At 39.5% G+C, this 25,403-nt stretch overlaps 1 long non-coding RNA gene across 1 annotated transcript in view; it reads right to left on the reverse strand.

Annotated features, from left to right (window-relative positions):
- The window catches only part of LOC143901476 (uncharacterized), a 130,265-nt gene that overhangs the window by 6,500 nt on the left and 98,362 nt on the right, over positions 1-25,403 (reverse strand). The gene's annotated exons all lie outside the window — the stretch shown is intronic.

Genomic DNA, 25,403 nt, shown 5'->3' on the forward strand with positions numbered 1-25,403 from the left:
CCCCTTTTTTCGAAGTGGAAGCCTTTTATATAATGAAAGAATCGAGGGGAGAGGGGTAGAAGGGAGGGCCCGCGGCTCCAAACGCACATACCGCAGGTCTCGCGAAATACCGGCACGCGGCGGTGGCGGCGGCCGCGTTGCGCAAGAAGCGCCTGGCACGCCGGCATTTTATTCTGGGTTAAATAATATTATGTCACGAGGAAAGCGGGGCTTGTGCAATTGGACGCGTGAGCGAGCTCGTTCCGTCGGCGCGTCGGGTCAGCCGAAGAAACTTCGCTTCCTCTCTCCGTCGATCTCCCCGGTCCCCGGCGCCGCGGCGCGGCGCGGATTTTATCTCCCGCCGCCGCTCTCTTGCTCTATGTCACCGCGTATACATGTCCCCCCGTCGGCGTCGCGTCGGTGGTAGTGACGATTACATGGCAGCCTCCGCTGAACGTTTCGCCAATTTGGATTCCCTTTTTACACGCAGCATCGATTTTAATACGTAAATAATATATAGGTGTCCCGTCTAGTCTGTCAATTATTAGAAATATGCGGGGATTTATGATAATTTGAACGGTTTAATAGGAGTTATAAAAGTATTTGGCGTTACGAATTTAGAAGATACGATATATGTGTGGTACAAGTGATGTCCTATTAAACTTTCGCCGAGAAAAGGTCAATCTCGAATATTGGTTTACTCTCGCGGTAACTCTACGTTATTATATTATACCAGTATTAGGTAGCTAAAAATGCATGGTAATTTTCCCAAGTACCTGCAGGCTGTATCTGTATCTATCAGGGAAACATAAGCATTAAAAAAAAAAGTTTCTTCTTTTTTATCGCGCAATGACGATTTCGTTATCACCGAGGCTTTTCATGCAAGATGACAAAATTCGGCGCTACGAAAAATAATTATCCGTCTCTTCCCTCGTCTATGCGCTTCGGATTGCGATCTAATCAAACTTGTCTTGTGCAATGCCGCTTAAAGATAGATCCGTTTGGCACCCACACGACGCCGAACGAGAGATGCATTTATCTCGCCTCTCGCATAAATGTCCCGGAGTGCGCGAGTATACGGAACGATGAGCGCACTGAGGAGCCGAACCTTTAGCCGATCTCTCATCCGGAGAAAACGTGCGCGGACTTTTGAAGAGGAGGAGGAGGAGGAGGAGGAGGAGGAGGAGAAGAGAAGCACAGACGGGGCACGACTCTCGTTCGTGTCTACACCTGGTGCAATCGCGAGACCTCTTCGCCGAGTACCGGTTCGCATGAAGATATTAAGCAACGTCTGACGTAATCGCGTGCCCGGTCGTTCGTCGATCTAATCGTCTCGCCAATTATCCTTTCTCTCTTTCTCTTTTTCATGCCTCTTTCCCGTTCCCGTTTCTTCTTCCGGTATATCCCGCGTACTTTCCGCGAATGACGTTTTGTCGTTAGCTTGTAGCGAGCCTCCTTATTTTCGACGTTACCAATTTTGGGCGAGACGACAGCATCGACCATCTCTTTGACGAGAAATGTCAAACTTAGTGAATTTAAAAACCCAAAAATCAACAATAATTAATATATAATATTTTAGATTTTCCTTTTGTTTTCTTTTTAATTTAAAGATGTTAGAAGCAAATACTTTTCATGATATTATTGTGGCGTCAACTCGTACGAATCTGTCGGCTCGTAACTTCATATAAACTGCTATAACGATCTTTATTCTTACCTGAATTAATTTTTGCACATTCAGCCACGACCGCCGGACATTATTTATTAAATCTTTATACAATTGCTTCGGTTTAATCCGTAGGATTCTCAAAAAGGACAATCTCGTAATTTTCGTTCGTGAATAATAAAGCAGATCAATGGATTCGCAGTTCGGTGGTACAGGAAACCGAAGGAACGGTCAGCGCATGTGACGCGTTTTCGGCCGTCTCGTGCGCGAGAGATACGGGACGCAAATCACCGGATGCGTTGGAAATAAAGAAGAGAGGATGACTCTCTCTCTGCGAACGCAGAGGTGGGGACCGCATGCAGAAAGAGACGGTTTGAAAAGCAATTTGCGGCCGGGAAGGATGATGAGGAGATCGCGTCCCATTCAGTATTTCCCCGCGCGTGGATGGCGTGCGAATCGGTCCAGGTCGCCGCTGCGCGATGATGCCGACTATGATGATAATGATGATAATGATGATGATGATGATGATGATGTTGATGTTACTGCTGCTAATGATAATGACAATGTTGAGCTCGTCTTAGGAGCCACGAGCGACTGCGATTCCTATATGTTCCAGATATGCCTTTTCGTAATTTTTGCGAGATATCTCTTTAAACGGCCGTCTCGTGAAGTGTTTCTCCGATTGTGATGACTTCGCGAAACTTCAATCTCTCCGTACCGATCTGTATCGTTAAGATTTCGAAGCTGAATCGGAAAAGAATAGGATTTATTTGCGATAAAATTAATTATCTAGTCCTTTTTAACTTCTTCTTTTTTAACAGTCTTAAAAAGAAGATATTGCATTCTAAATGGCAGCTTCTTTTACATCTTTCTATTTACCAACGCTCAATATTTCGGAAATTAAATTTTGATCGAAAATTGTATTCAAGATTAATTAAATAACGTTTCCTTTTCCTCGCCAAAAATAATTCTATTTCAGAAATTAAATTTTGATCGAAAGTTGTATTCAAGACTAATTAAATAACGTTTTCTTTTCCTCGCCAAGAATACTTTTTTTCTTTAGAAGAATACTCATTTACTGTATTCCGATATCAGGTGTTTTTAATTTAACGGTGATATATTCGAGGAACTTGATATATCATCCGCATCATTTTGCATCCGCGAAAATGTGACGCTCTTTGTATAAACGGGGTCACCTGTATCGAACTGCGGTCTAAAGACGCCTAATTGCATCGATTACAGATACTTCGTCCGAGCGAGCAACGACTTCTCTGACAAAATCGGTTACCGATCTGATGAACTTTAATCAAATCCACCGCGGACGCCACACACGCTCGTGTATGTGATTAATTTGAATCGCGCCAAAAACTAAAATCGGACATCGATAATTAGATATTGATCCCGTGACGAAACGATCCTGTCCATCGGGTCACTTGTAAAATTATACTCTCGTGATTTAGCATTTCGTTATTTAATTCAGAACATGTAGTCAGAATTAAACCAAACTTATACGCGACGTCCGTCGTTTTAAAATCATTACCTAAAACTTATTCACCCAGATAGGAAAATCACCGTTTCGTAAAATTATACAGTCCTACGTTACAAAATTATTTGCGTTTTCCTATTATTATATTTTGTAAATAAGAGTTATATCCGTGACTGTGTGTAAATAGAGCGAGCAAAGGAATCAGAAACGAGCGTTCACACTCGCTCCTCTCTTTCAAAGAATTAAAATCACGAAGAATTTCCGTGTGAACTTTAAATGAAATGACGAGGAGAGGGTAAGTCGAGCAGCATTGCGCCACGTACACTGAAAAAAATTTATTATTTGCAAAAAAAAAATAGATTTCTTTGAATTTAGTTTTCTTAATTTTATTAATAGGGTAGATTTAAGAAAATATTTTTCTGAGTTTAAAATATTTTCTCAAATCTACCTAATACTTTCTTGAATAAAGGAAACTAAATTCAAAGATATCTATTTTCTTGCCAAATAATAAATTTCTTTTTCAGTGTACGATTCCGCGATCGTGTCCCCTCACGATTTCCCCTTACTTCCGCTTTTTTAACGTCATCACCGTCGCCGTTGCTCTTCCTCCAGAATCCTTTTTGGTGTCGGCACGACTGGTTTTTGCGCAACCCCTCGTATCGCCTAGGATCGCATGCAAACGCGCGCGCGCGGCGAGCGATGAACTTTTCCGTATCGGGAACGCTTATGAAATAATTCATCGCGAATCGGTATCCGCGCGCTTCTCGGCCGGCTAAAGGTCCGCTCGCACCTCGCGGCGACGAAAGGGAAAGGATGCTGCGAGGATGAGCGCAGGCGAGCCGCGTCAATCGTTCGCCTCGTACAATTGTCTCGTCGACGACATCGAGATTAGAAATAACTCAATAACGCGTTCTCGAATCGAATATTCGTAGCGATACAGACGGAGGGTCCCTGACATTTTCAATCTCTTTGAACGCGCGGGTGTTTCGCCAAGACGAAGCGAAGGTGAGGATACAACTTTCTTCAAAGAGTTGCGCGTACATATCGCGCTTTGTGACGGTCCAACTAAAGGGTACGTCCAAGAACAAATATTAATTGCGATCAGATATTTAAGCGCGAAAGGGCGAAAGTCAAATTCTACCGAGGGAGACCTCGCTTCACCTGTCTGTAGACCGAGCGTTAAGCTTCCGACGTACCTATGAAGTCTTCATCTTTACTCGTGGCACGACGCTTTTGTGCATCGCGGGACGAGCTACGTTTGTCGAATTCTTCGTATTGGAAAACACGAAAAGCAACGACTCACGCTGCTCAATCGTGTTGCGACTCTATCCGCGGCGCGTCGAACACGGCGCGTCTACATAACGCTATCGATAAATCTATATCCGGGATGCATCCTTTAAGATGTTCTTGCTGCTGTCGGATTACCCAACATCGACAAAGCACCCGCGCCGATCTCTGCTCCGACGGATAAGAAGGGGGAGGGGGAGGAGACAAGGGGAGGACGGGGGGATAGGTTAGCTTCGTGCGAGCAAATCCTCGTGAAGTAACAGAATAAAGTTGCGCAAGCCGTATCGTGGGTGAGAAGACGGTACCCCGGAGAATCGAAGAAAGACCGCGCGGAACGCGGCGCAACGGCGTAGAATCGACGGACGACGGAGAGAGAGAGAGAGCATCCTCGCGTACTGAATTACATTTCCCCCAGATTGAGGAAATCTCAAATCTAATTAGGGAAAATTTGGGAAAAAAGCTGAAAGGACAATTTTATCGCAAAACATTTTCAGGCTCGAAGGGCGAAGACTACTACTTCTTTTTCTTATTCCTTTATATTTCCTATGCCTAACATGAAGAAATACGGAAGTGTAGTTATTAATCACAAATAACTTAAAAAATCCGAATGAAATTTCGCAACTTGTGTGTGTGTGTGTGTGTACGTGAAACACTAAATTCATGGTGTCAAATTACACTCAATTTGAGTAATTTTTAATTATTCCTAGGTCACCACTGCTCCTACTTAATATTTGTTAATTTAACTAAACCAATGGAGTTAAAATAATGTTATTTTGTGTTAAAATAATAAATTTTGATATATGGTAGTTAAAAACAAGAAAATATTATCTAACTTGAGGCATTTAAATTTTATCCTTTAATATGTAAACAGTGAACAGCAGTACGGCGCGCGTATTATGTATATACGTGAGATAAGAGTCGAGTGTAAAACTGTATAACTTGGCGACATAGAACATTTCATAAAACGAAATTACAACTAATTAAAATTTGAAGAAACTAATTGATTTAATATTATCTGTCAAGAGATGTTTAATTTTTTTTTCAATTTTTTTCCTACAACGCTTTTGAATATATTATAACGACTGTAACGAATAGGTATATGTGTTTCATATATAATAACTTATATTATTAAGGATAATTCTTAGGGGATATGTAGTTTCTTCCGATCTCGCAGCCTCGACGCCACTGGCGAAGGACGGAGATAGTCGAAAGGAAGAGAAAGGACGCTCCGCGAGAGTTCATCGCGTTACGTAAGTGACGTGAATGCGGCTTAAAGGTGCGGTGGAAGCGCGAAGAGTCCGCGATCGGTTGTGTCGCTCTGACATTTTCTCCGTAAATACTAATAGGACGACGCTCTCGCGCGATTCGTTGTTCGATTCACGTCTCTCGCGACTACTTACTTCATCACCGTCGCCCACCTCAATCGCTCATTAGGATCCGTTTCCTCTCTTAACTTTCGCGTCAAAGTACGAGCCTTGTGGAGAATCATCCCTTTTGAATTTTTCACGGCCAGGAAAAATGCGAAACAGTTCGTTCACATGCATGGGCCTGAGGTCGGTGACCTACAGGCGAACGATTTCAAGAATTTCAGCGTCGCCGAGAGAGGGTGGAGCGAGAGAGAAAACACGCCGCGAGAGACGCGCGAAAGAGGATGAAAAAACGAGGAAAAGACGACGATCCCTGATTTCTGAAGAAACCAGGACAATGACGCTTTCGGAAAGGATCGTTTTTAAGTTCCTATTATTGTTCGGGATCGGGCATCGCTTCTCGCAGGACCTTCTAAGTCCCGTGTGAGAAAAATTCCCTTGCGCAAACCATAGGAAGGTACAAAAGACACTTAGGATGTATATATCCTGGCACGTTTCATCCTCGTGCCTGCTTTTATTCCCCGCATAATGTTTCCCTTAGCCGTAAATTTTTTTCCTCTCTAAAGCCACTCGCCGCACCTTTCTTCGGTGTATGACGACGTGCGACCAGGTAGGACTTCCTCCTGGCCAGGCATGTCATCCGACCGCGATCCAGAAAGTTTCAAAATTCTTGCGGTCGCCAATGATAAATATAACGTTGAACAGCCAATCATCGATTGTAAAGCCCTGAAATTTCTATCATCGAGATAATTTTAGTTGCAACTCGATTTATTATCTTAATTTCAAAATGTTTTAATTTAGTATTATTATCATCAATCGTATTGTTTCAAAACCTTAATTACCTAGTTTCTAATAATTTAATTCAAGTCTAATTAATTCAAAATTATTCATTATGATTTACGTAACAATTAATAGCGAACGTGTTAAGCAAATCATTCGGTTTATATTTAATTTGCAAAAAACTATAATTATTTATTTTAATTACTTGCTGCACACATTCCTTTTAATAATAGCATTAGTTTTATTGGTGTATTTGGCTATAATTTTATTGACAAAATATTTCCTTGCGGAATTGCAAGAGTCACAAGAAATATATAATAAGACTTTTTTTTTTTATTTAATATATAATACACAAGTGTGTGTGGGGAGAATGTAAATTATTTGCAAGCATATATATACATATATTAATGCATCGAATTTCCGCATCCCTGCTGAAATAAAAAAAAGAGTTTTTAAAGAATTGTACAATTTTTGAACATCGATATTTATCTGCTATTGATATATAATATATAATGGGACATCCTTATTGTTCAAAGTCACATAATATCGTATTACGTATACCTAAACGTATATCTCATCCCGCGCGCGTTCGGAGTTACAGCATTCTTGTTAGCAATGAGGAACGCGTATCGGGAAGCTCCTTCGGAACTCCGAATGAATTTGTGAAGAAACGATCACCATTAGTGCACACGTGCGTCTCAGAAAGTTCGTAGAAGCAATTTCCATGACGGCGACCACCTGCGAGCCCTAATCGAGCCTTAATGTGCAATAAGGAGAATAATGACGCTGCCGATAATAACGAACGGACTCTTTGGTTGACAATAATAGAGTGAAAGTGGTCCCCCCCCCCCCACACACACACAATAAGTGGCGTGCCGTCGAAATTACGGGATGTCGGATGTCGCGTGTCACCGGGAGTCGCGCGACTTTTTTTCTTTCTCCGTCTTGTTCACTCAATTGCTACACGAGATGGAGAAACGTCTTCGAATGGACGTCAGTTTCGTGAATGGATTACGCCTTTCTCGATGACGAAGAAACAGACACGAAACGCCGGGCTGACGAATTTGCGTGCGTGAACAAATAATGATAATCAGTCATTTCTCGTTTCGGCAAAAATATTTGCGCATTTGCATTATAGTACAGTATAATAAGTATAGTAAATTAATATTCTCACGGAGATTATTAATCAGTTAACAATATTTTTAAAACAAAACTTCCAATTATAAAATACAAAGCATGTATATGCAATTTCGCGATCGCAGAGTATATAAAGCACTTTAGAATATATAAAGCATTTAATCATTCAAGTTTAGAAAAATACTGATTTACATTTTTGTGTATTATTAAAGAAGATCAAAATGTTCTGTTTTATTTCTTTTTACGATTTATGAAACACTTTAACGTGATGTTAATCTTATGTTAGTTTTATATCACTCACGAATTCGATTAAGAAATGCTTGACCAAGAAAAATCTTTAGACAAAAGACTTATTAAACAAATCGATACCTAGACTTCCTATCTTTAAGCTATATCTCCATCTTTTTAATTCACTACAACATCACTAAACTTCAGAATATCGCCTTTATTCTCCTTTGTACTCGTACTCGTGTGAATGCACCATGCCTTCGGCTCATGCGGCAACTTCACGCGCGATGTAATTCGTTGTTTTCCACACTTGTCACGCAAGATACTATTTAACTATTAAATAACTGTTTAAACTTGGAAAAGTCGATAAAAAAACGTAAAAATTTAAAAAAAATTATATCTGGTTAAATTTGACGTAGAATAAAAATTTTTTGTAGATATTACGTCGATCTTGTATTATTAAAAAATTTTCTCGACGTTTTCGCAAATTTAATCATCTCTATTCTTCATGACATCCTGTTCGTTGACCTCAAAATTTAATAATTTTGATTACGTTTTGGCCTTAGATTTTGGCTTTTGTAATAAAAGATATATCATGTACATATATAAAAAATCTACTTTTAAAATATTTGTTATTTTAGTTATTGCAATAAAATTAAGATTTTTATAATTTTTAGTTAGTAAATATTGTACTAAAATAATAAATATACAGAAATGCTATTTTCAGAAATATCCATCAAAAACATCTACACTACATCGATTTTACATCCTGGGGGCCTATTACGTATCTTTTCACGAGGTAAAAATGCGAATATTTTTTCGTCTAATTTCTTTAATAAATAAAAAAAATATTCTGTTTAACCAAGTTAAGTTAAGATCTACACGTGTTTATTAGTATATAAGCTTTATTGCCCGTGAACACAAATTTTTATTCTTTGAAATAAAAAAATGTTATAAAGCAAAATATTGAGATTAAAATTGAAATATATAAAATAAGTATTTATTAATAATTTATTCTATTATAAAATAATGATGCAATATTGAAGAAATTTTTGAGTTTATTTTTAATTTTATGTATGTACATAATATTTCATAATAGAAGTACAATTTGTTAATAGAAAAATTGAAAAAGTAGTTTCAGTAAAAAGTAATTTTAAAAATACATACTTTATACATTATTCTCTGTAAAACAAGATTTGTTTTGTTAATTAAATTCTTTTTCTACAAGAGCTCCGTTTTTAGTCTAAGAGCTGACGACACTTTTGGCAAAGATGATTTTGTATAAAATACGATTTTCCGTTTTAATCTGAGTGGACGACTATTTAATATTCACTGCCAGTACAAAAAATCTATTAAAAAAAGCGATCTCGATCCTTAAGGCCATTGCACGTAACAAAGTTTTAGTCATAATCGTAAGGCCGTAAGAAAATAGACCAATCACAGTCGATTATTCTCCTTGAGCTCGAAGAATAATCGAGTGTGATTGGTCTATTTTTTTACAGCCCTACAATTATGACTAAAACTTCGTTACGTGCAATGGCCTTTACGGTCTCTCCCCTTTTATCTTTAGATATGTGGATAATGTTGTAATGGCGGCTCCTGCCTCTATTAACCTAACCTGACCTTGACTATATTTTGGCCTCATGCTTTTTTATTTATTTTTATTATACTTGGTATGTGGGTGCATCATCTGCATGATTTCATGTACGGAAAGTGATATCTGTAAATAAACGTGCGATGTTGTGGATTTGACATCAAATGGACATCATTTTGACTTGATTAGTTTGATTCCTAACTATATTGTATATATATCTATAGTGGAGGCTGAATAACATAAATTCTTCTCTTTATAAACTATTACAAGCTTTACTTTAATAATTTGATGTTCGATTATCCTTTTCCATGTATTGCTGTAAATTCTGGCTCTGTGTTTGCTTCCATATCACGAAGTATAGGCTGATAGATGCTTACAGCTTAAAGTTTCTAGAAGTGTCTGTTGATGTATTCACTCGTGCATTCTCGTCGCCTACCACGCTTTTTATATAACATGGGAGACAAACCGGTAAGCACTTAAAATTATCTTGTTTAATTATTCGCACACTTTCTATTTTTTACGCATGATTTTTTTCCCGTCGCGTATGTAACAAAAATAATGGGTAAGAAGTTGATTGTCAGGGCTGGGTATTCTGTACACAACTACCGACATTTGTCGGTTCGATATAAGAGAGTGTCGTTGCGCATGTTTTTTGATATATGAAAAAACATGCGCAACGACACATCGACACTTTATCGAACCGGCAAATGTCGGTTACCTGGTCGTCGTGTATATGTCCTTTTTTATAAATTAATAAAAATTAACGATGGCAACCTTCATTTTGTTAGACCAAATTTTTTTACTCATATATATAATCAAATAAAAATAATATTACATATTTTTCATCGAAAAAGTCAATGTCCTCACAGGGGTTTCCACCTACTTCGGCATTTTTGTTCGAAAGATAAAAGGACTCATTAAAATTTATTTTGCCAACAGTGGCAAAGCGTGCTCTGAATTCATAAGCGTGCTAAAGTAATGTTTTCTTCAGAGCGCTCTTTTACTCGCTCAATGTTGCACGATGGGAATGAAAAGAATTGCGAGTGAAAATCAATGTTCTGTTTTCGAATTTAGCCTCCAAATTTTCTATGTCAATGACTCATTATTTTTTGTAGATTTATCTTTCCCTGCAATGATGAAAATGAAATAGAAATAGCAATCGTTGTCCAGTGGTAAAATGCGTAATGTAACAAAATTCCACAAAATTATCTAGAAAGAATTGTATTTAATTATACGTTCATACAAAAATTACAGATTCATAATTTTGTATTAAAAAAATATATTGAAAAATTTACTACACAGCACACACACACACACACACACACACACACACACACACACACACACACACACACACACACACACACACACACATACTAAGATAAATTTATCTTGTTTTGTAATCTTGGTATGCTATGTAGTGAAATTTTTACATTTCTTTTAATTAAAAAATTGTATAAATTTGTAATTTTTTAAGGACGTATAATTAGACACAATTCTTAAAATTGTGTCAAATTAAAAATAGATTTAATTTTTTAATACATGTAGTATATTAAATGTAACAAAAAATTCAATATTTTTAATTTAAAAAATAATTAAAAATATTTACCTAACTTAAAAATATTTAATTTTCTAGAACAGAATTAACCGCAATCTCTCATTACACGTTGTTTTTTTCTTTTTTTTTCCCCTTTACCTCTACATAATCTTGTTTTTTGAAGAGTGACACTTTGTCTTTCTACATTTCTGAACGATAATTGTCACTAATATTTCATTTTCGTCATCAGATAAGAATCCGAAACAGAATAGTGGATCACACACACACACATACACACACACACACACACACACACACACACACACACACACGCACGCACACGCACACGCACACGCACACGCACACGCACACGCACACGCACACGCACACGCACACGCACACGCACACGCACACGCACACGCACACGCACACGCACACGCACACGCACACGCACACGCACACGCACACGCACACACGCACACGCACACGCGCACGCACACGCGCACGCACACACACACACACACACACACAATATCATCAAAATATTCAAAGGCAGATTATTCGAACAATATTCAATTCTACGATAAGCTTGACGCTAATATCGATTTTTTAAAATTTATTTAAAACAAAACGTTTTTATGAACGTGTTCTTTTTTCAAGCAGATTATTTTTGAGTTAATAATTTTTTAAATATTTTTTAAATGTCCACAAGAGAGATATTGAGTCGAAACATATATTTAGTACAGATTTTTTACGAAAATGCAGATTTTTTTAAATACTGTATTTACACTTGTGTCACTCACAATCACTTTCTTGTTTCATTTTTTTTATCAGCAATACAGGCGCACTTGGCGTCATATTGCTCGTGTTGAAACTATCAGGAAATTGTGAAGGTATCCAAGAAAGGGTTGCACAAATAATAGTTGCTCATAATAATAACATGATCTCTGGCAGTGACACGGAGTACAGTAATAACAAATTTGGTGATGTCAGTGATAGTAGTGATGTCAGTTCTGAAGAATATTTCGGCCTACACGATGCATTGGTAAACCATGATTTAGACGAACGCAATGAGATATGTAATGACGGTAGTACAGACTATGGAGATGTAAATATTATAATAGAAGATGAGGAAACCATGGAGATCAATCATGTTAATATCGAGAATGATCTTGTCGTAAATGATGCACAAATTAACGCATATGTGTTGAGAGGTCTTAAGAAATGGGGGAGGTGGGGTGTAACTGGACAGAAAATAAATGGACTACTACGAATTCTAAGAGTTGTCTTACCACAGTTTCTAAAGGACTACAGATATCTCCTGAGTACTCCTCGAAACACACCTGTGAAGGATATTGGAAATGGACATCTCTGGTATAAAGGCATCAGATCTATAATATTCAGTCTAAATTATCAGAGGAATATTTTACTGCTAATCAAGAAATTATGATGGATGTCAATATAGATGGGATGAAACCTTTCCCTCAGAGTTGTTCTCAAAAAGACTTTTGGCCAATTTTGGGAAATTTTGCCAATCAGGATGAGACAACTTAAGCGATCAGGTAATAGACTAAAAGCCCAAGAATTGAGGAGGCACTTTGTGATGGGGCAAAAATTTTCAAGAATTACCTTACACCTGTTCTTTATCAGAATTTCCTTTTGTTCCATACTTCTATATACATTCTATCTAGTCCCCACTTGCTTGATCGGTGTATTGATGATGTTGCGGAAGAGTTGATGAGAGAATTTGTTACTCATTCTATACAAATATTTGGCCGAGAATTTGCTGTTTACAACATACACAGTCTGATCCATTTGACTGAAGAGTGCCGGCAGCATGATGTGCTTGACAATTTCAGTGCATACAAATTTTAGAATCATCTAGGTCTAATCAAGCGCTCTCTTCGGTGTTCCTATCAACCTTTGCAATAGATTGCTAATCGAGATTCAGAGGGTTATGAGGACTTAAGAAAAACTATATACCAACAAAATACTAGATCGTCAGGAAATCCGCTTAAGTAAGAGACGAGAGGGTCAAGCTGAGATTCCAAGAGAGATCATTATAGTAAAATAAAAACTCGTAACGCATGACTCTTGCTGTAAACAAAGCTAACTGTTGTTTTGTAACTAATCAAAATGATGTGGTATAGTCCTGACTGACATTATCCGTACTCCTCAGAAAGAAATTAGATTGGCCGGCCATAGGTTCACATGAATGACAAGTTATTACGACTTTCCCATAGACTCTACTGACATAGGAATTCTTAGCGTGTCTGAATTGAGTGAACGAGAACAGTTTTTTCGTCTCTCAGATGTTGCTCGCAAATGTTATCTTATTCCAGATGGAAATATTTATCTTTGCATCCTATTATAAATCGAAGCTTTGTCTATCTTTTCTCAGGTACGTACAATGTAGCCGTAAGGCAGCTATGAAAAAGGCTGCCACTGGTCAAGCCTTGGATTCGGAAATAACAGATGGAGAAATGGGAAGGGGAAAGCGGCGCATTACAAAAAAGAAACATTTTAATGATAGTGACAGTAGTAAAGAGGACATGGACAATGTGAGCCTTGTGCTGAATCCTAAGAAAAAAAAGAAGACAATCATTGTGCAGGAGTCTAGTGTTTCTGAGGATGACAATAAAAACGTTACTACTACCTTCTCCACAAATAAGTGACGTCAGAGAGAGATTAAAAGCGCTTCAGCAAAGAAATGCGTCAACCTCAAAGGATATTTCTGGTATCTTGTATACGCAGAAGAGTACTTCTGTATTTGGTACATCAACGAAGGGAAATCTTGCCACTACATCCAGTGAACCTCAAAAAGAGAAGCAAATTACATCATCTATGAAATGTGACAAGAGAATCAGTTCAATGAAAACCCCTGATAAAACATCTTCAAACAGAACTTTTATAGATGACGGCGACAGCATCAATGAGAAATGGCGACATCTGATTGATACTCGACGGAAATGTAAGCTATTTGTTTACATTTCTACAAATTTTTACACTACGAATCTTTGCCACGTGTTAATTTGGATCTTTTCTCCTCCAGTTACTAGAGATAATAAACCAAATAGTCTAATATAGACATGTATTATATTTTACACCTTGTTCCCTATGCTCCTTATCGTAGCCGCGAACGCATTGAAGCGTGCTCGCACGCCCTACGCCTTTATAAAAAGGTCAAGATGATGTCATTTTGATATCCAAAAATGACGTCAAAAATTTGTCAATATGGAGGTACTGATTGATGTCAAAATGACCTTGACATCTCGTGTATTAAAGTTTTATATTTTATCTTTGCAGAAAGAAATACTGTTAATAATATTAAAAAACTTGGATTGGATGACGTTATGCCGCATGAGTTATTTAGATAAGCGCTTCAATAATTTAACACGGGACCCTAAACTCTATACACGTTTAAACGTGCGATGTGGATATATCACAGATATGGATGCTATGTTTTGTTATTTTACATCTAGATGTAAAAATTTGCAACAGTTAGATCTTACAGCAAGCTGCTTTGATGTTATGGATTTCGTAAACTTTCTTGACAATTGCGGTAGGCGTTTAACGCCCTTAAGATTCAGGGACTGCGATTCTGTTGATAATTCTGTCTTACTTAAAATTTCGGAGATATTCAAAAATTTAAAAGGTACGTATGTATGTATATGTATATTGCGTATATGTATATAATTGTTAAGATTATGGATGAATGGCATATGACTAATACATATTCTTTTCAGAATTGGATCTAAGTGGTTGTGAACGTATAAACGTCAAAGGATTTTCGTATCTCGAGAGACTGAATGGTTTGGAACATTTAAACTTTAGTACTCTATGTATAGAGGCTCAACGTATTTGCAAAATACTGCAAAAAAATCAACGGATGCTTGAGTTACATTTGGAAAGTCTATATATGACTGATTTAACGAAACCTGTGGACAATAACCTAGGCGTCGTTGCAACAGAGTTGAAAAATTCATGTCGCGACTTGGAAGTAATAAGTTTACGATGTTATAAATTTACATCGCAGGGTATTGATGCCCTTGCTGACTGTAAAAATTTACGAAAATTGTATCTTCCCCTGTAAGTATGTGCCACATTTTCTCTTAAAATATTATATTTTTTAATCGAAATTTGTGTGTTTGGTTCTCTTGCATTTTAAGCATCTTGAAAATTGATTTTCTCTTTGCGATTGAAGTACTGTAATAATTATATGATTTTTGTTAGAGAGAGCCATCGATGAGGACAGCTTGAGCAGATTACTTTCATCCTGTCAACATCTGGAAGTAGTTCATCCTGCCTATATTACCCTAACTGATCGCATTTTGAAATTACTAACGGGGTGCCAAAACTTGAAAGAGTTACATCTTTTTCACGTGGAACTTGCTACATATAAGAATTTATCCATTATTATAAAACAATGTCCTAAACTGCAAAAGTTTTATCTCATATGGTGTGAAGTTAATCGACTTATTAATATTAATGGTATGATTAGTGAATGGAAGAAAGAATATCCGCATGTATCTATCTACGTATTCGACTGAATATAATTTTAATAGTTTCTGTTTACTATTTTGGGTCATATCAAAAATTTACTTTTTACTTATATTTAATTTTTATATTTTCATATTTATACATATTTACTTTTTAAAAATAATCTGGTGAACTATTGTATGTTGTAAAAGAAGTTAATGCCTAATAAATATATAATATTCATATTTATTTATTATTATATAAATAATAATTGATTATATATAAATATAATCGAAGTGTTGAAGCCTTATTTCCGCGATGTTGATCGGTTGTCTCATTGCTGCGTTGCGACTTGAATCACAGTCAAGATTGTTGTTATTGACATTGTAACAGTTTTATTACGTTGAAATTAACTTTTTATTTTGGAAAATGATAATGTTTAAAAAAAATGAACGCGTGGTCGCCACGCGCGTTAGAAGTGAAACTTCTGAAGACAAGGCTTTGCCATAACTTTTCTGAAATTAATACAAAAACAATACAACGGAATTAGTCACTCCAAGCCGCCCGCAACTCGAAAATGTAGTGTTACACGCAGTTCTCACCATATCCGTCTCGCCAGTGCCATAAGCCTGATCGAATTTTCGTGACGCGTTTTTAAGTCGCAAAATCGAACTTACTTACCGTGCCAAAGAAGTTTCACTTCGTACGCATATTGGTCGAATTTTCGTTACACCTTCGAGTTTTCCAAAATTTGTGTCGCTTTTCCATGTCGCGAAATTCGTGATTTCGTGTCGCGAATCGAACTCACTACCGTGCCTAAAGAAGTTTTACTTCAAAAGTTTTACTTCAAAAAGTATTATCGGAGATTGCTCTTTTACTCTATAGATTCCCATTCCATCATTTCCGGATGTCGCAGGCGATCAGAATCAACCCTTCGCCGTTCGGACACATGTAAAGTGGCGAACGAGTCCTAGAACTCGACGTTTCTCCTCTTCAACCTCTTGGTATCTCTTTTTTTTCCTTCTGGTTCGTCCCCATCCAACGAGATGATGCGTGCGCACACGTGCGTTTCGTAGCTCGGGTAAGATCATTCCGAATCTTACATGAGGAGCAACTGGAGGCAAAAAAGGGATTGGAAAGGAAACCTGTAACGGGGTCGTAGGAGGAGTCGTGGGAAAGCGATCGGCGGGATCTCGTAGGTTTCTTCTTCCGTATGGTGCGCGGGCGACGGGATAAGGGGAAGAGTCGGCGCATTGTTCGACACACGACCAGGACCTAGGGTTGGCCCTGGTTACGACCCCTCGTCAGTCCCTTCCCCCTTGCCCTTCGGCTCGTATGCTCCCGCAATGACGCAGAATGAACGACGCGGGGATTTCTTCCACCCCGCGGTTACCAATGACGAGAAACGTCTGATTTACCGCGTTTTGATACTCGGCGATGACCCTCATCCACCTCTTATTAGTGTGCAATATGAATTATCCGGAAAATATGAAAACTGCCAGAAATCATAAGTTGTATTAATTGTACTATAATATTTTTGCGTTATAAATAATAAAATGATCTTTAATACATAATGAAGATGAGCTAATGAACTTATATGGTTGACAAACTAGAGCATCTCATCGGGTAATTGCTATATATGCGACTATTTTCTTTTACGATACATCGACCATTGTACTGTTTTCCGGCATTAGTTTCCACGAAATTATTGTGCCGATAAAATAATCATATGTTCCTAAATATTCAATTACCTGGCACTTTACTTCGTTGGATATTATTGCAGCTGGTTACTCAAGCCACGCGAAGTCACCGAGGGTGTTATTCGCTATAACCGTTCCCGCGTGTCGCCATATTAATCTTGGCGGAATGGTGTGTCCCCTCGATTCGCGAAGGGCACCGAACTCGTTTCACGCAACCCCGGTTTAGCGCACGAAACTTTATGCAAATGACTCGCCATTCACAACTATAACGCAACGCCATTTGCGCTGATCTCTGTGCTGTCTGGAGAAAAGACTGCGCTTTCTGGCATGCAGCCCCCGATGTCAGGGATGAAATTTCGAGCTCGCTCGAAGAAGACGTATTGAGAGCACGATTTCTATGCCGTAATCAGGTTTCAAAGGAAGCGTAATTTCGTCGAAACGCAGAGTTCTCATCAAGATTCACCAATTCGCAATGGTTTTTTTTCCCATTTTTCTGTAGTCTCTCTCCTCTTCGACGAAAAAAAAATATATCGGTGCGTTGAATAAACATTTTTCTAATAGAATTTTACAGCAACGCTCGTCGCTATTTATCAGTATTGTCGTTTGTTTCAGGTTTGTCAATTTGAACCAGCGAATGCTCGAATTTCGAAAATATTTGAGGCACGCTGATTCAAGACAGCTTCGTCCGAGTTCCTTTTTTATCTCGGAAGATCATCTTGCCGGATTTTCCCATACCGATGGAACACCTGCTTGAATCCGGGGAGAACGGTTCTGAAGACTGTACGATTTCTATGGGCGAGTTCATAGTGCGTATAGCCTTCAAGACCTCTCCTAAACGCTTCGGAGCCACGTGACCGCATTATGATCGAGTACCTGAAAGACTCTTCGATGCACCTTAGCAACAGTCCTTTGTGCAACTCTTATAAATAACTCTTGGAAACCGACTGACATAATTCCTCGTAATTTTGGAAATCTAGGTAGTTTAAGGAATATGTTATAAGGCCATCAGAGCTAGAATGTACACATCGCAAATTCAAGTAATATTTGCAATGTGCCCCCTTCCCCTCCCTCCTCATTAGACAATTTCTCGTTACGCTTATAGAATCCATCATTATTTATATAATAACCAACCATTTTTATCTCACTACTTTTTGCTTGGCTGCTGTTAACAATTGACTAAATATTTTTGTACACAACAAAGCAGAATTATTCCCTGATGATGGTGACCACAAAGTGACGTTCGTGTCTTCTAGAAGACGAGGTCAACTCCTTAAACCCGCAGGATTGAACTAAGCGGTAAATCGTCCGAGCAGCTTGTTCGATGACCTGACAGTATCTCTCATCCTAATCCTCGGAGCGATTTATCAATTTACTAACAATCGTGCGAGACGGTCTCTTAAAGATCGAAAGAAGTAACGGGCGTAACGAGGGCGCGAATTGTAAATATTTTACGCGCGCTATTAAGATTCTCTCGGAGCCGATATCGCAAAGAAAATGGCAGGAAGAGCGGGCGTGCTTGCAGAAGAGTTAACAAGATATAAAGTAATCAGAATTTGCATGCAAAGCTGCAAAGTACATTGAAGCTCAAAATGCTGATCAAGAAGCTTATCAAAACTTCAATATAGAAATTAAGCTATTTTATTATTTAAAATGCCCAAAAATATTAATATTTAAATTTTAAATGTTAAATAGTAATTCTTCTTTGCTCTTTTATTGTCATTCTCATATTTTTTTAATTTAGACCAGCGACATTTGCGGGCTATTGAAAATCGGATTCCCTTTAAATAGAATATAATCGATATCGTCGCTCCTCCTATCGATCTTTTCTCCAGAAAAGATCCGTTCCGCGCGTGAATACAATCGTTCGCAAATGCGAATTATGTATCGTGTACTCCTAACTAGACGTCGATCGACGATAATCGGCTCCACGAGAAGGAAGCGGAAGGGCTGGACTGGCGCGTGAATCGTTTAGATACGGAGATTTGTTCCCCGGAGGTAGAAGGAGAGGCCGATTACATGAGGAAGCGCGGAGGCTCGGGGCCCCCGGAGCCAACGCCCAGTCAATCTCGAGGACACGACTATAGGAGCGATCACCTCGGTCGGAGGCCTCCGAACGGCCACCGACCGACCGACCGACCGCTTCCTTTTAGGCATAAATTCCTTCAATACGCCCGCGGCTGCTGCTGTTGTAAACACACTCTGTCGCAGGCAGGTAAACTTCAAACGCAGGGTCCTCGACCTCGGGCTACACTATATGCATGCAGAATACCACCCGCGGTGGGTGACCCGCTCCCGGGGATTGCTCGCACGATTATAATTGCTGATAAGACTGAAAGAGGGACGCGACTCACATCGGTCAAGCAACGCTGATGAATTAAACGCGAAACTCGACAGTGCCAGTGACCAGGAAAGATCTAAGACTTGACGAATCGGCATTGCCGACGAGTCGCGTTTATAATTACGCTCCATTTATCGCGCGGATTATATTTGAGTTTTAGCAGCAATAATCAAAATTGTTAGCTTAACACGTCGATAAATAACTTTGGCGATAACTATATCGTTAAGCGACAGTTAAAATTATTTATCGGTCTTTCAGTCTTCTCCATTTTGTGTATTAATATTGATCGGCCACGATATTTTTCTATTCACCCAGAACTAGACAGAAAATCACTGATTAACTTCGATTAACGCGTGTTCGCGAAATGGAAGCTATCTGCTCTTATTCTAACAAGTATAAGCCGGCGCCGCGTCTTCCTCGTTGAGAACGAGCTGATTGCCCCGGGGCGTCGCGTCAGAGGCACCATCGTCTCGCGTTTAATCGCGCCGGATGACGGATATCGGCTGTTACGCGCGATAATGCGCGCTCTCGTAATACCGGATCCCTGGGACCGTTCCGAGGGAAGCAAGCACGGCATACAGGCTTCCTCGGCGAGAGCGGAGAAAGGAGGATCGGAATGTGGTGGCGGCGGTGGCGGCGGTGGCGGCGGTGACGACGGTGGGCGCTTAATCGAGGGTCATCGCCGCGACGCGTAACGATACTTTAAAGCCGTTCGAGTGCACGTTGTCGCTCAGGAACTATAATCGTCCTGGGAAAAAGCCTGTACTCGCCCGACGAGACGCAACGCGACGTTCGGTTCGTTCGTTAAAGGCTAGTGGCGGCGCGTCTCCGCGGGCGCGTGTAATCTCGTTCTTCGGTAGCTCGAACGCAGACCGTATTATACCTGAGGCGGATCGACTTGCTAACCGACACCGATTTAACAAGACGATAAGGACAATAATCCTTCTCTTATTGAGTCGTTTGCGGGCCTTATGTGGCCAGGTCGAGTATATAAATACACACGAATAAGAATAAATGTGTATATAAATACTTAAACTGGATATATTCCAATAAAACGGCGATATAGTGCCCTGACATCCGATCCAATGCAAATTTCATAAATTGTCAGAAATAATAAGTAACCTAACTTTTATTAATTTATTACGGAAACTAGCGGTGAGAAATGGTATTACAGAGAGACCGTCTGCCTTTAATTCGAATCGAGTTAAAGCCTCGTGCAATAAGATACGTTATCTACATAAATGATGCTTCCGCAGATTGATATTAAATCAGGTTATGAAAACGGCCGTTCGCCGTGTCCATTAAGTTACTTTAATTTTTCAGAATAATCTATGAGATCGAATAAATTAGATCGAGTGGCTGCGCACGCGGAGATTAGCCGATCTGTCCGCGCGCGAACGGGCGATCCTTGTTTTTCTCGCCTCGTCGCGCGCTGCATCGCTGCGAGTTGATTAAATCACTGCTCGACTCTCATAAATGTAAAATGTTGATCGTCATTATCACGATTTTATTAACTCCTCGTAAGATCTCGTAAAACCGACGCTTTGAGACGCGCTCTCTCGTTTCTCTATATATACATACTCGCCGGACGGGCCCCAATATTATTTCTCTTGAGCTTGCGATTTAATCGCCCTTCCCGAGGAACTCTCACGCCTGTACGTAACTACGATTATTCATTAATAGCCTTCTTGTATTGCGAATTTTGCACATCTCAGTGCGGTTTGCCTTTAGAATCCAAATCGTCAAAGCGATGATGAATTAATGGAGCGTCAAGACAAAACTGCCTACGATATTTATGCATTTATTACTAGCGTTTAGAGACGTCAATCTATGTGAGGTATTAAAATAGATATACGATTTAGGGATTCGAGTTAACAAACGTGTGACAACTCGCTTAAGGGGTTACATACGTTTGACAGACATAAAACTAGTCGAAATTATAATCGAGCAGTTTTTTACGCCAGGATATATCAAATATTCAACTAATTTTACCTAAACAACGATTAACGAGAATTAAGCATCAAAGAATCAAACGAGCTGATTTGAAAGTCAATGATGAGAGAGAGAGAGAGAGAGAGAGAGAGAGAGAGAGAGAGAGAGAGAGAGAGAGAGAGAGAGAGAGAGAGAGAGAGAGAGAGAGAGAGACTGTCATGAAGATATTGAAGAAATAACAACTGCAGTGTGTTGAATTTCGCACTTTCTCGGGACAGCAATCGTGAATGCCGGCACATCTCGGTAAATTTCAACGTACGCCCTATCAACAGGTAGTATGAATTAAAACTCACTACAATGTTCACAGAATTATAATTTAATGTACCGCGCCGTTTTTCAAGGGTTCCCCTCATTGTCGGTAAATTATGAGCCATTCCGACTCCGTCTCTCCGCTGTTTAACACTTTACATAGGTACACGCACGTCTATGCTCCCATATTTACGCGTCCGCGTGCGCGCGGACCGGCGGAATTCAGCATCCGTCTCGCGAGAGAGCCATCCGGTCCGGGCTTGCGAAGTGTCTCCGGCCGGTTCGCCGCGCCGTGGCGTTTTATGATATGCAAGATAAAGCCGCGGCCAGGGATGCGGGGCTATAAATAATTGTCCCGCGAACTGGAAACTGGTGGCTTAATGTCGCGCAATCGCGCTTGCCGGCACGGCCGCGATCGGCCGACGATCATTACCCAGGTATCGAAGCCGGGAAAGTAGGAAAGAGTTTTATCATTACCCCACCGCGAACGTTCAATCCACGCCGGCGCGGCGTTTAGGCCCCGCACGGAATTAGCCTTATTGGACTCCGCCTTCCGTTTTATCTGTTTCACTTCCTATCGCGCGACTGCCGAACGGACGCTACCAAGAGGATTTGCATCGCAAATGTATCGTGTTGTCGGTGCCGTTCATGAGTCCACGAATCAAAAGGGAAAATATAATCTCGGATCTTTTTTTTGGCGTTATTTTCTGTGCCTATATGTTTCTAATTTCGCTATTTCGATTCTCTTGTATTCCGATCTTTGTTAAAAGTCTGAATGCGCACTCTCATTAAAAAAAAAAAAAAAAAAAAAATAGAAAAAGTAACTAATGTTCACAAGATTAAAAACAAACGTTTTTATTTTAAAAACCTGCAATAATATTAACAGTTTTATTTTGTATTATTTATACGTTTTATTATGTTGTACCTTTATTTTATTGTATGTACATCGTGTGTGTATTCGTAAACGTATAATAGGCAACTTTGCTCTGCTTTTGATGCAAATTCCTAATTCGTTGTGCCGCTGTTTTATACCTTATATTTATAACATCGTCCGAGTCAGAGACCGAGTTTCACCCTGCATCCTTCTCACTCCCTCTTGTCTAATATCCTCGGAAAACTGCAGGAAATTACCTTCTCTATTCACCGTGGTCAGTGGCCGGTTCGGTCCGACCAACCGCGTAGTGCAAAAGGCGCAAAAAGCGACCGTGGAAATAAAACGAATCCGGTACACGCTTCCGGACGCATCAAGATTCCGCCTGTATCCTCCGTCCGTATATATCTAAGATACCTGAACGGAGCCGGGTATCCTGTGCGCGCTCCTCGAGACTCCTGTGTGCGTTCGAGCATGTAATGATCGCGGCCGTCTCATCCCCGACACAGGAAGAGGAACAGGTTTTTCCATTTTTCGTGCGGTCTTATCGGCCTGCCTTAACCCACGAAGACGTCAATTCCGCGGATGTTGCCGCAGCGAAAAACAAGGACGAGAGGCACTGAATGCTCTCGGGCGGCGGAACGACGCCAACACGATGTTCGAGTCGGGCGGCAGCGATGACGACGTAAGCCGCGCTTCGCGAAAATAAACGGACGAAAAAGATGAAAAAGAGGATGGAAAAAAGACGCGACGATTGATCACCTTCGAAGTGGCGAGTCCCTTGCGCCGGCTAATCGTACGGAACAGGTTCGGGTCACGCGTGATATAAATTAGAATTTTTAGACATGACTGCGATACAAGTTCATAAAAAATCATAAATGATTAAATAACTCTACGTAATTTCAGCACGAAATAATATTTATAAAAAGTAATGGAGTTCTTGATAATTAAGTAAATTTTATTTAAATAACTACATATGTTCAATGATTAATTAATATAAGTTTATAAAAAATTATAAGTGATTAAATGTAACTCTACATAATTTCAGCACGAAATAATTTATAAGAAGTAATGGAGTTCTTGATAATTAAGTAAATTTTGTTTAAATAACTCTGTTTAATGGTTAGATATTTTCTGATGCATTATGATTCCTGTTATGACAATAAAAACGCATTCATATATATTATACATAAGTTTTAATAAATTATTCTTTTATAATTTCCCCCACAATTTTCCTATATATTGTGCTTTTAAGTATGTATCCATCAAACAACTTTTATATATAACATTCTAGTTATAAATATAGTAATTATATAATATTCGCTATTATTATATTTAAAAAATCAATATGCTTTGTTAATTTTACTGTTACGTAGGGCAATTATCTAATCTTATTAGCATTATTCTCGCGTAATTATATAAAGTATAGATATTATATTGATTTGTATTTGATTGCATTAATATTAAATATTCGGCAAATGAAAATACTCTTCAGTCATGCGCATAATATGCTAAAAGAACGATCGGCGGCGTGTCGAAACATCCCGCACTCGGCGATGGTTCCGAGCTCAGGACACCTGCATCTGAGGCGAGATTCCAGAGACGGTAATCCACCTTATCCCAACACAGGATCGTACCGCGGAGATCTTGTGGGCGTGTCGGGATACCTTGGGCCTAATTTCGGCGCGTATCCTTTGCTCCTCTTCCCGTTACCGTCCTCTCTTCCTCCACGCCACCTCCCTCGCGCGCCTAGGTCTTTTATATCCCGCAACCAGAAATTATTTATAATCCTTTCAGGCTCGACGATACACGCTCGAGGAAGCCGGCTAACGCCCGATTTAAAGGACCCGTAGGACACGCTGGGTATATTAATCACGATTCACCGAGTCACGTTCCCGAATTTCTCTCGACATTGGAGAATTTCTGAACGTGTCTCACCCCCGACATAATCGAGAAGACGCGGGCCCCGACTGTTACGAAAATTATTAGGGAAAATCCGCCCGTGTGGAAAAGATGGCGTTTCACAATGGACACGAATTCCTTGATAAATTCGAAAAGAACTTTTCGTTAATAAGAATGCATTAAATAAAGCTTCTAAACGTCACTTTTGTTTATATAATAATATATAAAATTATAAGCAAGAAATATCAATCTCTTTTTTTTTATTATTCAATGTTGCTTGTGTCATTACACGGATTATAAGTTATCATAGAAATCCCTATGTGTCTACTGAGAAAGAAATACACGTAATCTAATAAATATTTAGAATATTGATATTTGAATCCCTCTTAATTCCTGCGACTATGAAATCTTCTCTCGGATACTCCCCAATGTTTCTCCTCGAAAAACGACACCCTCGGCAAAGAGAGCTGCCGTGAAAGGCATTAAGCCGTAGGAATCGGTTCTTCGACATAGATCGCTCCCTCATACCTTCCAGGCCACGTAGATCTTCCGAGATATCGACGGGAGGCGGGACGGTTGGGTGACGCGGGGGATTGGGCAGAAAAAAAGGAACTGCCATCTTGAATGAGGATGAAGATGCACCGAGCACCTGGGAAGAAGTGGGCAGACATAGGGCGGCCGGTGTACCGTAAGATCAAAGGCCGTCTCCATCGATCGAAATATTGAATGCCTGCTCGAAATCCCCCGGTGCCTTTGCCGCCCTACCGAGATTCCGCTTCCCTTTCCCGCTTTATGCCCTTTCCATCCGACTTAT

Source organism: Temnothorax americanus, unplaced genomic scaffold (assembly GCF_048541705.1).
Source record: "Temnothorax americanus isolate GAGA-0224 unplaced genomic scaffold, ASM4854170v1 Scaffold34, whole genome shotgun sequence".
Lineage (NCBI taxonomy): Eukaryota > Metazoa > Arthropoda > Insecta > Hymenoptera > Formicidae > Temnothorax > Temnothorax americanus.